Source organism: Pan paniscus, chromosome 2 (assembly GCF_029289425.2).
Source record: "Pan paniscus chromosome 2, NHGRI_mPanPan1-v2.0_pri, whole genome shotgun sequence".
NCBI classification, from domain to species: domain Eukaryota; kingdom Metazoa; phylum Chordata; class Mammalia; order Primates; family Hominidae; genus Pan; species Pan paniscus.
Window position 1 is genome coordinate 172707512 of NC_085926.1, and position 14997 is coordinate 172722508.

Here is a 14997-nt window from a genome sequence, read left to right on the forward strand (position 1 = left end):
GCTGGGACTACAGGCACGCACCACCATGCCCAGCTAATTTTTGTATTTTTAGTAGATTTTCACTATGTTGGCCAGGAAGGTATAAAATAAAATTGAAATCTATATATTTTATTTTAAAATCTTTCAATTCTTAGTATCTTCTATGAGCCAAATGGATTGGTTCTTTCATTTTTAACACCTCCTATTATTCTTGGGAATTAAGGTTAAAAAGCAGTAATCACCATGCTAACTTAAATGTGTATTATCTAAGGGAAATTGAGTTTCATAAACTAATTTATTGCTTACACTTTATTAGGATCATAGCTGAGTGTAATTTTATTTAATTATGTGTCATTTGTAATGTCTGTTACATTAAAATTATAGCTGGAAAAAGGTGCATATGTAAAATTTAACATTTTAATTTATTAAATAGTAGATATAAGGAATTATTTTATTTGTAATAATCTATAGAAAGAAGACACTCTAAGTGTATGTTTACATGATTGCACTTGCTAACAATAGAATGCAACTAATAATTCATTTTCTTTCCCAATATTTCTGATGAATATTCTGATTTCGATTGTGAATTTAAGCACTACTTTGGCATATATTCAAATAAAGCAAGTTCTAAACTATGCAAAATATATCACATCCCAAATATACCAGAGGATATGACTGGTTACTTTGTGAATTTTTGAGTTATACACATCTACCTATAGGTATTTACAAGATTTTATATATCATGCATCCACATAAGTGATTTGACTTATAACCAACAATGAATATAATAAAGTTAGTTTAGTTTATTAACCAGGAGCTAAAACTGACTAGATAAATCAATCAATTAGGAGATAATTCATTAAGTGAACCACCTAGCGATTATTTGTGCTGTGTAGCCTTTGGTTCTGCAACTGGAAGAGCGGACGTTCATTATGTCTGTGCTTTGGTCACTTATGGGACAAAATGGCCATACTGTTCCTACGAACAGATAAATGGAGGGTACTGGAAATGATTTATGACATATGTAACTCATCATAAAAATAAGACTGTTGATTAATAAATTTTATACATTTTTTGGAGACATTTTATTTCGAGCAATAAGAAATAGAAGCCAAATATTTAAATCTGTTCACTGCAATTCTCATTGATTAATTCTACTTTACAGCTTTGATTTAGACACACTTGCCCTTTTTCAGTTTCAAGAAAGGACTAAGTTTCTTTTTTTTATCTCTAGGCTTTCTCTCATATGGCCCAGTGTATTATTTTCCAGAAAAACAGAACCAGTGGGACATGTACAGATATTTATAAAAGGAGAATAATTTTAGGAATTAGCACACATGATGGAGGCTGAGAAGTCTCATGATATACTACCTGCAAGCTGGAGACTCAAGAAGGCTGGCAGTATAATTCAGTTTGCATCTTAAGGCCTGAGGGCCGGAGGAGACATAGAGTAATTCCCAGTCCAAGGCCTAAGGCCTGATAACTTGGGGGAAGTCAGGGTGCTGGTGTAAGTCCTGGAGTCCAAAGACCCAAGAAGTAGGAGCTCCCATGTCCAAGTTAAGAAGATGGACCTCTCAGCCTAAGGAGAGAGAGAGAATTTGCCCTTTCTCTGCCTTTTTGTTCTATCTAGGCCCTGGATGGAATGTATGATTCCTGCCCCCATTGGTGAGGGTGGATCTTCTTTACTCAGTGTACTGATACAAATGCCAGTCTGTTTCAGAAATACCCACACACATATACCTAGAAATAATGTTTTGCCAGCTATCTGGGCATCCCTTAACCCAATCAAGTTGACACACAGAATTACATTAATCATCACACCCAGTATGCCTTCTTCCCTGTTCCTTAAACATTCCTGTGGCTGACACCTCAAATTTTCTCTCTCTGTTTAATTGTTGAGTCCTTAAACATCTTTTGAAGGGCTGGGCACAGTGGCTCACACCTGTAATCCCAGCACTTTGGGAGGCCGAGGTGGGCAGATAACGAGGTCAGGAGATTGAGACCATCCTGGCTAACACGGTGAAACCTCGTCTCTACTAAAAATACAAAAAATCAGGCGGGCGTGGTGGCAGACGCCTGTAGTCCCAGCTACTCAGGAGGCTGAGGCAGGAGAATGGCGTGAACCCTGGAGGTGGAGCTTGCAGTGAGCCGAGATGGCACCACTGCACTCCAGCCTGGGCAGACAGAGCGAGACTCCATCTCAAACAACAACAACAACAATCAAACAAAATCCAAGACAAAACAAAAAAAACATCGTTTGACATCTCTTTAGTCTTTTATGTCACATCCTGCTCTTTCCTTACAAAACCCTATTACAATGAGTACTTACTTATTTGATTGTTTACTTTGTTCTAATCTGTCTTTCCAACTAGAAAGTAACCTTGTGAGAATGTAGACTATGTATATTCAGCACCTAGGACAGGTGGCAGTAGAGCTAAATGGTTAAACATCACTAAGAGCTAGAATGCTTGTTTTGAATTTTGGCTCTGTTATTTGCAAGACCTCAGACAAGTTTCTTTTTCCTTTTTTTGCATGTGTATCATCTGTAAAATGGGCATAGTGATAGAACAGGGATTATATGGATTAATATACTCAAATTACTTGGCACATAGTGAGGCCTCATTAAATGTTGGCAAGCTAGCTACTACAGTGTCTGGTACATAATAAGTAATCAGTAAACATTTCCTGAATGAATGAATAGCACATAGACCTTCAGTGCCAGAAATACTTGGATTTGAGTGCCCATTCCATCTCTTAGGACCTTGGCAAAATTACTTAACTTTTTTCAATATCAGTTTTCTCAGTGTATAAAATAGTTCTGACTTCCTTAGGGTTTTTGTAAGAATAAAATCAGATAGTCCTTATAGCATGTTTTATGGTTTATTTTTGTTTAAAAAAGAAAAATAAATCATTTTGTTTTGCACTTAGAGTCAGAAGTCCTAGATAGCATTTCCATTCTGGGAGTATGGTGTTCAGATACCCCTGCCTGAGGCCACTTTTACCTATTGTTAGAATAATTATCCTTAATAATTCTAGTAATTAAAACTCTTTGGTTATAAATAACAAAAGCAATTCCAACTAACTTTAGCCTAGATTAATTAAGAAATTAATAAAAGCACTCTTATAACTAGCAGATTGAATAAGAATCATTCATGATATGTTCATAGCCTAACATTTATTTGTTTATTTTTTATTGCCCGTTTTAAACTTCTTGAGTTCAATCTTCCTCTTCATTGGATGAAAATCCTGAAAGATATCATGACTTTTCTTCTCACTTTTTTTTCTCACCTAATAGAATAGTCTTGCAGTAACTTTAAGTCATAAACATCATTTCAGTTCCGTAATTAGTATGTACTGGTATATTAGTTTTGTATTTGTACTGTAACAAATTACCACAAACTTGGTGGCTTAAAGCAAAACAAACTTACTGTCTTACAGTTCTATAGGTCAGAATTCCAACATGGGTCTCAGTGGGTTAAGGTCTAGGTTTTGTTGGCAGGACTGTGTTCCTTCCTGAAAGCATGGAGGGGAGAGTATTTTCTTGCCTTCTTCCCACATTTATTAGCTTGTGGCCTCTCCCTCCATCTTCAAAACAAACAACATCAGAGCAAGTCTGTTTCACATCGCTTCTCTCTGACCGTTTTTGGTGTCTGTTCATCTTGTACTCTTAGATTCAGGTTATTAGTTTGGGCCCACTAGGATAATCCCAGGTAATTTCTCCATCTCAGTGTCACCTGATTAATAACTTTAATTGCATATGCAACTTTATTTATCTCTTGCCATATAACATAATAAGTACACAGGTTCAATGGATTAGGATATGGACATTTTAGGAGTCATTATACAGCCTACCATCACTCGACAAATACTTTAAAATCTAGCCTTATAGATTTACTGGAGATTAAGCTTTACCGGACATGAAACAAGAGCCTACCTTTTTACCATCCAATTGTAGCAAACATATTTTATATTCCAAAGCTTTTCATATGGTCCCTTTGAAGTCCCTCTTCCCAGGCATGGCACTCAAAGTTATCATTTCCTGACTGGGTACTATGCTCATGCCTGTAATCTCAGCACTTTGGGAGGCTGAGGCAAGAGGATCGCTTGAGGCCAGGAGTTTGAGATAAACCTGGGTATCATAGCGAGATCCTGTCTCTACAAAAAGTTAAAAATTAGCCAGGCATGGTGGCTCACACCTGTAGTCCCCAGCTACTTGGGAGGTTGAGGCCAAAGGATTGCTTGAGCCCAGGAATGGACTGCTCTCCAGCCTGGTGACAGAGAAAGACCTTGTCTCTAAAACCAACCACACACAACACAACACAACACAACACAACACAACACAACACAACACAACAAAGATTCTCTCAATCTTCCCCGCAAAATTGGATTAGTCTTATAGCACAGCAGTGGCTCTCTACAAAGAAAGCTGCTCTTCACTTCTTTCCCCAAATGTTTTCTTATACTTGCCCTGATTAATATCAGTATCATTGGTCATATGAAGGTGTCTGCGAGTTAGAGAACAGGCTTTCACATTCTTTTTTATAAATTTCATTGCTTAGCATCATTGAGGTGTTGTTCTCACATTAATTGAGGCAGAAACAGTGTATATATTCTGATTAAGTTACTGTATCATGGAGTAAAGCTAGGCCTTCAGAACGAGTGAAACTAAAGTTGCTGTATCATGGAATAAAGGCTATGCCTTCAGAAAGACTGAAACTAATTAAAACAAAACAAAACAAAAACACGAGTAAGCCAAACTAAGTTCACTTTTCATTTCTTATCTCTGTATATTCCTACAAATGAGCTTCATTAGTGTGTCTTCTTTGAATAGCTGTTTTCTGGTTCCTGAACTCTTGGATAAACATGGTTATGCACATCGCCCCTGAATTTACATGTTATAAACCTACCCTTTCTTGTGTCACTCCCAAATCAAAAGTCCAGGGTGCAAAACTCTGACTTTCCTAGTTGGAGCTACATGTATATATGGGTCCAATCAGTTAAACTGTGGGATGAGCTATATGATGTAGAACAAAATGCTCTACATTGATAGATAAGGGAGGATCACTGTGATTTGGGAAAATACTTCAAAAATTGTGTATTATAATATTTTGTGAAGCTTGTAACAATAAAAGAAAAATGTTAATCATTATAATACTCAAATTTTATTGAGAGCCTATTATGATCAGGCCCTGAGTTACATACTGAACTATTATCTCAATCATACAAAGAGGTTCAGGTATTACATATGTTTTTTGTTTTGTTGTTGTTGTTGTTGTTGTTGTTTTTAATTATACTTTAAGTTTTAGGGTACATGTGTACATTGTGCAGGTTAGTTACATATGTATACATATGCCATGCTGGTGCGCTGCACCCACTAACTCGTCATCTAGCATTAGGTATATCTCCCAATGCTATCCCTCCCCCCTCCCCCCACCCCACAACAGTCCCCAGAGTGTGATATTCCCCTTCCTGTGTCCATGTGATCTCATTGTTCAATTCCCACCTATGAGTGAGAATATGCAATGTTTTTTTGTTCTTGCGATAGTTTACTGAGAATGATGATTTCCAATTTCATCCATGTCCCTACAAAGGACATGAAATCATCCTTTTTTATGGCTGCATAGTATTCCATGGTGTATATGTGCCACATTTTCTTAATCCAGTCTATCATTGTTGGACATTTGGGTTGGTTCCAAGTCTTTGCTATTGTGAATAATGCCGCAATAAATATACGTGTGCATGTGTCTTTATAGCAGCATGATTTATAGTCCTTTGGGTATATACCCAGTAATGGGATGGCTGGGTCAAATGGTATTTCCAGTTCTAGATCCCTGAGGAATCGCCACACTGACTTCCACAATGGTTGAACTAGTTTACAGTCCCACCAACAGTGTAAAAGTGTTCCTATTTCTCCACATCCTCTCCAGCACCTCTTGTTTCCTGACTTTTTAATGATCGCCATTCTAACTGGTGTGAGATGGTATCTCATTGTGGTTTTGATTTGCATTTCTGTGCTGGCCAGTGATGGTGAGCATTTTTTCATGTGTTTTTTGGCTGCATAAATGTCTTCTTTTGAGAAGTGTCTGTTCATATCCTTCGCCCACTTTTTGATGGGGTTGTTTGTTTTTTTCTTGTAAATTTGTTGGAGTTCATTGTAGATTCTGGATATTAGCCCTTTGTCAGATGAGCAGGTTGTGAAAATTTTCTCCCATTTTGTAGGTTGCCTGTTCACTCTGATGGTAGTTTCTTTTGAGGTGCAGAAGCTCTTTAGTTTAATTAGATCCCATTTGTCAATTTTGTCTTTTGTTGCCATTGCTTTTGGTGTTTTAGACATGAAGTCCTTGCCCATGCCTATGTCCTGAATGGTAATGCCTAGGTTTTCTTCTAGGGTTTTTATGGTTTTAGGTCTAACTTTTAAGTCTTTAATCCATCTTGAATTGATTTTTGTATAAGGTGTAAGGAAGGGATCCAGTTTCAGCTTTCTACATATGGCTAGCCAGTTGTCCCAGCACCATTTATTAAACAGGGAATCCTTCATTGCTTGTTTTTGTCAGGTTTGTCAAAGATCAGATAGTTATAGATATGCGGCATTATTTCTGAGGGCTCTGTTCTGTTCCATTGATCTATATCTCTGTTTTGGTACCAGTACCATGCTGTTTTGGTTACTGTAGCCTTGTAGTATCGTTTGAAGTCAGGTAGTGTGATGCCTCCAGCTTTGTTCTTTTGGCTTAGGATTGACTTGGCGATGCGGGCTCTTCTTTGGTTCCATATGAACTTTAAAGTAGTTTTTTCTGTGAAGAAAGGCATTGGTAGCTTGATGGGGATGGCATTGAATCTGTAAATTACCTTGGGCAGTATGGCCATTTTCATGACATTGATTCTTCCTACCCATGAGCATGGAATGTTCTTCCATTTGTTTGTATCCTCTTTTATTTCCTTGAGCAGTGGTTTGTAGTTCTCCTTGAAGAGGTCCTTCACATCCCTTGTAAGTTGGATTCCTAGGTATTTTATTCTCTTTGAAGCAATTGTGAATGGGAGTTCACTCATGATTTGCCTCTCTGTTTGTCTGTTGTTGGTGTATAAGAATGCTTGTGATTTTTGCACATTGATTTTGTATCCGGAGACTTTGCTGAAGTTGCTTATCAGGTTAAGGAGATTTTGGGCTGAGACAATGGGGTTTTCTAGATATAGAATCATGTCATCTGCAAACAGGGACAATTTGACTTCCTCTTTTCCTAATTGAATACCCTTTATTTCCTTCTCCTGCCTAATTGCCCTGGCCAGAACTTCCAACAGTATGTTGAATAGGAGTGGTGAGAGAGGGCATCCCTGTCTTGTGCCAGTTTTCAAAGGGAATGCTTCCAGTTTTTGCCCATTCAGTATGATATTGGCTGTGGGTTTGTCATAGATAGCTCTTATTATTTTGAAGTACATCCCATCAGTACCTAATTTATTGAGAGTTTTTAGCATGAAGGGTGGTTGAATTTTGTCAAAGGCTTTTTCTGCATGTATTGAGATAATCATGTGGTTTTTGTCTTTGGCTCTGTTTATATGCTGGATTACATTTATTGATTTGCGTATATTGAACCAGCCTTGCATCCCAGGGATGAAGCCCACTTGATCATGGTGGATAAGCTTTTTGATGTGCTGCTGGATTCGTTTTGCCAGTATTTTATTGAGGATTTTTGCATCAATGTTCATCAAGGATATTGGTCTAAAATTCTCTTTTTTTTGTTGTGTCTCTGCTGGCTTTCGTATCAGAATGATGCTGGTCTCATAAAAAGAATTAGGGAGGATTCCCTCTTTTTCTATTAACTGAAATAGTTTCAGAAGGAATGGTACCAGTTCCTCCTTGTACCTCTGGTAGAATTCGGCTGTGAATCCATCTGGTCCTGGACTCTTTTTGGTTGGTAAGCTATTGATTATAGCCACAATTTCAGAGCCTGTTATTGGTCTATTCAGAGATTCAACTTCTTCCTGGTTTAGTCTTGGGAGAGTGTATGTGTCGAGGAATTTATCCATTTCTTCTAGATTTTCTAGTTTATTTGCATAGAGGTGTTTGTAGTATTCTCTGATGGTAGTTTGTATTTCTGTGGGATCAGTGGTGATATCCCCTTTATCATTTTTTATTGCATCTATTTGATTCTTCTCTCTTTTTTCTTTATTTGTCTTGCTAGCGGTCTATCAATTTTGTTGATCCTTTCAAAAAACCAGCTCCTGGATTCATTAATTTTTTGAAGGGTTTTTTGTGCCTCTATTTCCTTCAGTTCTGCTCTGACTTTAGTTATTTCTTGCCTTCTGCTAGCTTTTGAATGTGTTTGCTTTTGCTTTTCTAGTTCTTTTAATTGTGATGTTAGAATGTCAATTTTGGATCTTTCCTGCTTTCTCTTGTGGGCATTTAGTGCTATAAATTTCCCTCTACACACTGCTTTGAATGCGTCCCAGAGATTCTGGTATGTTGTGTCTTTGTTCTCATTGGTTTCAAAGAACATCTTTATTTCTGCCTTCATTTCGTTATGTACCCAGTAGTAATTCAGGAGCAGGTTGTTCAGTTTCCATGTAGTTGAGTGGTTTTGAGTGAGATTCTTAATCCTCAGTTCTAGTTTGATTGCACTGTGGTGGTGGTGTTTTTTTGAGACGGAGTCTGGCTCTGTCATCCAGGCTGGAGTGCAGTGGCTTGATCTCAGCTCACTGCAAGCTCTGCCTCCCAGGTTCATGCCATTCTCCTGCCTCAGCCTCCGGAGTAGCTGAGACTACAGGTGGCTGCCACCACATCTGGCTAATTTTGTTTTTGTATTTTTTAGTAGAGACAGGGTTTCGCCATGTTAGCCAAGATGGTCTCGATCTCCTGACGTTGTGATCCGCCCGCCTCGGCCTCCCAAAGTGCTGGGATTACAGGCGTGAGCCACTGTACCTGGCCAATATTACCTCTGTTTTAAAGAAAGAATTGAAGCTTAGAGAAATGAACTAATTTGTTCAAGGTCATACTGAAAGCAAGTAGTGGCTGGACTAAATCCACGTTTCCCTGCTTCTAAAGTCCAACAAAAAAGATGTAGCTGTGTAATTTAACATGTTTCAAAATCTAATGTATATTAGCATTTATATTTCTATTCATACCTACACCTATGACTATGTTTCTACATCTACATCTCTCTACATCTGTATTACATCTATATCTACCCATTGTACCCCACTTCCTTCACTTTCTTCCATTCTCAGAAATAGTATTAACTTTTAAATACTTTCTATTTAATTTTAAAAGTTAATACTGTTTCTGAGAATAAAATCATTTGTTATATAAGTTCTACTTTTTTCTGTATGTATTTTTAAATGATCATATCTGTAAAAGAAGGAGATAACTTTGGTTAATAAAAAATGAGAAATGTCAAGGTCATTTTCTTAGTCTGTTAGGTCTCTGGAAAGTAACAGCTTTTTATTATGTCAATTCATTGAACATCTCAGATGAAATGAACAAATTTCTGAAGGACACATACTATAAATACTGACTCATAAAGAGAAAGAAAAACTTAATAGCCCTATTACAGTTAAGCAAAACAAATTTGTAGTTAAAAACCATTCCACAAAGGAAACTCCAGGCTTAGATGGCTTCACTAGCAAATTGTATCATACATTTAAGGATGAAATATCAGTTCTGCACAAATCTTGGAAAATAAAGGAAGAGGAAAAACTTGCCCACGTATATTATGAAGCCAGTATTGCCCTGATTAAACATAAAACTAGACAAATAAAAAACTACCAGAAAAAAACTATACTTTTATATATATCATAAATCTGAACATACATATCATTAACAAAATACTATCAAATTCAGTGCAGCTATATATGAAAAAGGTGTGACATGATAAAAGCAGGATTTATTCCCAAATGCAAGTTTCATTTAACACTTGAAAATCAATTTAATTTAAAATGTATATTGAGAGAGTAAATGAGGACAGCTATATAATTATCTAAACAGAAGAGCAAAAGAGATTTGCCAAAATTTAATGCCCATTTATCATATTGAATATCACACCAAAATTGAAAAAGATTTTTTTCTCACTCTGAATATGGGCACCTACATAAACCTAGAGTAAACATCATACCTAAGGGTAAAAACTGAATGCTTTCTCCCCAGGATTGGGAATAGGACAAAATATCTGCTCTCTCAATTTCTGTCTAACATTGTAATGGACATTCTAGCATTGTAATAAAGCAAGAAAAATGAATTAAAGGAATAGAGTTTGAAAAGAAGCATGTAAACTTGTAATTTTCAAATGTCATGTTCCAATATGTAGAAAGTCCAAATAAATATACAAAAAGCTACTAGAACTAATAAGCAAATTTAGCAAAGTCAGAAGATTCAAGTTTAATATATAAAAAGTCAATTGTATCTTATATACTAGTAAAATACTATTAAAAACAAATTATAAAAATAACACCATTTACAAAATCATTCAGTCATAGAATGCTTTGAAACAAATTTAAGAAAAAATATATGGCTTATAGAAATTTATAAGATGTTTCAGAGAGAAATTGAGTATATAAATAAATGAAGAGATATGCCATGTTTATTGGTTAGAAGACAATATTTTGAAGTTATTAATTTTTATTAAATCGACCTTTAGATTTCATTTAATCACTGTAAAATCTATGAAAGAATTCTTTTAATAAAAAATGACAAGTTGATTCTAAAATTTGTATGTAAATGTGAAATTTCTAGAATAGTCTAAAATATGAAATTTTTAAAAATTTAAAAATGCAAAGAAATTTGGAAACTTATACTTTCTAATTTTAATACATACTATAGAACTAGAATAATCAAAATAACATGGTATTTGTAATCATATAGACCCATGGAACAAATTAGAAAGCGCAGAAATAAATGTACACATATATAGTGAATTGTTTTTGTCAAGACTTTAAAAATAACTAGCAGAAACAATAGTGCTGCAACTATTGGATATCCACATGGAAAGAAATATAATTAAGTTCTTACTATTTAATGGGGAAAAGACAGCCTTTTCAACAATTGCTGCTGGGAAAACTAGATATCTACATGCAAAAGAAGTTGGACCCTTACCTTATACCACAGTAAACAGTTAACTTGAAATGGATCAAGGACTTAAATATAATCACCTAAAACTATAAATCTCTTAGAAGAAAACATAGGGAAATGCCTTCTGACATTGGATTTAGCTATGATTTTTTGCGTATGACACCAAGAATACAAGCAATACAAGTAAAAATAAATTGTACTATATCAAAATTATAAAGTTCTGTCTATCAAGGGATACAATTAGCAGGGTGAAAAGGCTACCTACAGAATAGGAGGAGATATTTGTAAATCATATATCTGATCAGAGGTTAATATCTAGATTATATAAACGACTTCTCCAACTCAAAAACAGAAAACTAAACAATCTGATTTTTTAAATGTGCACATGAGTTGATAGACACTTCCTTAAAGAAGATATACAAATGACCAACAAGCATGTGAAAAGATACTCAACATCCCTAATAATTAGGGAGATCCAAATCAAAACAACCACGAGGTATTATTCATACCCATTGGATGGCTAATATCAGAAAAATAGCAAATAACAAGTATTGGTTAAAATGTAGAACAATTGGAACTCTTGTGTTCTAATGGTGGAAATGTAAAACGATGCTGTCATTACAGAAAACGGTATGGTGGTTCCTAAACAAAATTTAAACAGACCATATGATCCAAAGATTTTACTTCTCGTTATATTTGTAAAGTAAGTCAAAGTGAGGCCTTGAGATCTTTGTACACTCATGTTCATAGGAGCATTATTCACAATAGCAAAATGTGGAAGCAACCCAAAAGTCTATTGATGGATGAATAGATAAACGTTGTATACAGTGGAATACCATTCAGGCTTAAAAAGGAAGAAAAATTCTGAAACATGCTGCAACAGGGATGAACCTTGTAGTCATTACGCAAAGTGAAATAAGCTAGTCGCAAAAAATAGCCACTGTATGATTCCACTTACATAGGTACCTAGATTAGTCAAATTTATAGAGATAGAGAGTAGAAGGGCATTACTGTAGGCTGAGGGAAGGGAAAAATGGTGAGTTGTTTAATGGGTATAGCGTTTCAGTTTCACAACATGAAAATGTTCTGGAGATTTGTTGCACAACAATGTGAATGTGCTTAATAATATTGAACTATGCAGTTAAAAATGCTTAAGAGGCCGAGGCGGGTGGATCATGAGGTCAGGAGAACGAGACCATTCTGGCTAACACGGTGAAACCCCTTCTCTACTAAAAATACAACAACAAAAAAAATTAGCTGGGCGTGGTGATGGGCGCCTGTGGTCCCAGCTACTTGGGAGGCTGAGGCAGAAGAATGGTGTGAACCCGGGAGGCGGAGCTTGCAGTGAGCCGAGATCGCGCCACTGCACTCCAGCCTGGGCGACAGAGCAAGACTCCGTCTCAAAAAAAAAAAAAAAAAAAAAAGAAGAATGCTTAAGAGGGTAAATTTTATGTTATGTATATTTTACCACAATTAAAAATTATTTAAAGGACAAAATAAACACATTTTTAGTAGTTCAATCCTTACCACTTCTGACACACAAAATTTAGCTTGGGTAAAGTTTAAAGTATAAAACATCTAGAAGAAAATAGGGAAATATTTTTTGCAACCTTGGGTTCAGCAAATATGTATTACATAAGGTAGAAAAAAAATAAAACGATATATAACACAACCTATCTCTGGCATACGGCAAAGGTGGTGCTAAGAGGAACGTTCATAGCCCTAAATGCCTACATTAAAAAATCTGAAAGAACACAGACAATCTAAGGTCACACTTAAGGAACTAGAGAAACAAGAACAAACCAAACCCAAACCCAGCAGAAGAAAGGAAATAACCAATATCAGAGCAGAACTAAATGAAATTGAAACAAAAAAATACAAAAGAGAAATGAAAGAAAAAGCTGGTTCTTTGAAAAGATAAATACAATTGATAGACATTAGCAAGATTAACCAAGAAAAGAGAAGAGAAAATTCAAACAAGCTTAGAAATGAAACGGTAGAGATTACAACTGACACCACAGAAATACAAAAGATCGTTCAAGGCTACTGTGAACACCTTTATGCACATAAACTGGAATACCTAAAGGAGATGGATACATTTCTGGAAAGATATGACCTTTTTAGCTTAAATTAGGAAGAATCAGGTGCCCTGAATAGACCAGTAACAAGCAATGAGATTGAAATGGCAATAAAAATAATTACCAGTTGGGCACAGTGGCTCACGCCTGTAATCCCACCACTTTGGGAGTCCAAAGCGGGCAGATCACCTGAGGTCAGGAGTTTGAGACCAGCCTGACCAACATGGTGAAACCCCATCTCTACTAAAAATACAGAAATTAGCCAGGTGTGGTGGTGCGCACCTGTAATCCCAGCTACTTGGGAGGCTGAGGCAGGAGAATTGCTTGAACCTGGGAGGCGGGGGTTGTGGTGGGATGAGATCACGCCACTGCACTGCAGCCTGGGTGATAGCGTGCGACTCTGTCTCAAAAAAAACAAACACAAAAACAAAAACAAAATACCACCAAAAAATTACCAACACAAAGAAGTCCAGGACCAGACAGATTCACAGCAGAATTCTACCAGACAGTCAAAGAAGAATTGATGCCAATCCTGTTGACACTATTTGACAAGATAGAGAAAGAGGGAAACCTCCCTAATTCATTCTATGAAGCCAGTATCACCGTAATACCAAAACCAGGAAAGGACATAACCAAAAAAGAAAAAAAAAACTACAGACCAATATCTCTGATGAACACAGACACTAAAATCCTTAACAAAATACTAGCTAACAGAATCCAACAATGTATCAAAAAGATAATACACCGTGATCAAGTGGGTTTCATACCAGGGATGCAGGGATGGTTTAACATATGCAAGTCAATAAATGTGATACACCACATAAAGAGAATTAAAAACAAAAATCACATCATCATCACAATAGATGCAGACAAATCCTTCGACAAAATCCAGCATGACTTTATGATTAAAACTCTCAGCAAAATTGGCATACAAGGGGCATACCTCAAGGTAATAGAAGCCACCTATGACAGACCCACGGCCAACATAATACTGAATGGGGAAAAGTTGAAATCATTCCCTGTGAGAAATCGAACAAGGCAAGGATGCCGTCTCTCACCACTCCTCTCCAGCATAGTACTGGAAGTCCTAGCCAGAGCAATCAGACAAGAGAAGGAAGTAAAGGACATCCAAATCAGTAAAGAGGAAGTCAAACTGTCGCTGTCTGCTGATAATGTGATTGTTTACCTAGAAAACTCTAAAGACTACTCCGGAAAGCTCCAAGAACTGATAAAAGAATTCAGCATTTATGTACATAAATCAGTAACTCTTCTATACACCAATAGCGACCAATTGGAGAATCAAATCAAGAACTCAACACATTTTACAATAGCTGCAAAAAATAAAATAAAATACTTAGGACTATACCTAACCAAGGAGGTGAAAAACCTCTACAAAGGATACTACAAAACACTGCTGAAAGAAATCATAGACGACACAAGCAAATGGAAACACATCCCAAGCTCATGGATGGGTAGAATCATTATTGTGAAAATGACCATACTGCCAAATACAATCTACAAATTCAATGCTATGCCCATCAACACCCCCACCATTCTTCACAGAATTAGAAAAAGCAATCCCAAAGTTCATATGGAACCAAAAGAGAGCCCGCATAGCCAAAGCAAGACTAAGCAAAAAGAAGAAATCTGAAGGCATCACATTAGCTGATTTCCAACTACTATAAGGCCATCGTCATCAAAACAGAATGGTACTGTTATAAAAATAGGCATATACAACAAAGGGACAGCATAGATAACCCAGAAATAAACCCAAATACTTACAGCCAACTGATCTTTGACAAAGCAAACAAAAACATAAAGTGGGCAAAGGGCACCCTATTCAACAAATGGTACTGGGATAATTGGCTAGCCACATGTAGGAAA

At 36.4% G+C, this 14997-nt stretch overlaps 1 protein-coding gene across 1 annotated transcript in view; it reads left to right on the top strand.

The window, feature by feature from the left end:
• The window catches only part of NAALADL2 (N-acetylated alpha-linked acidic dipeptidase like 2), a 1375347-nt gene that overhangs the window by 383763 nt on the left and 976587 nt on the right, over positions 1-14997 (top strand). The gene's annotated exons all lie outside the window — the stretch shown is intronic.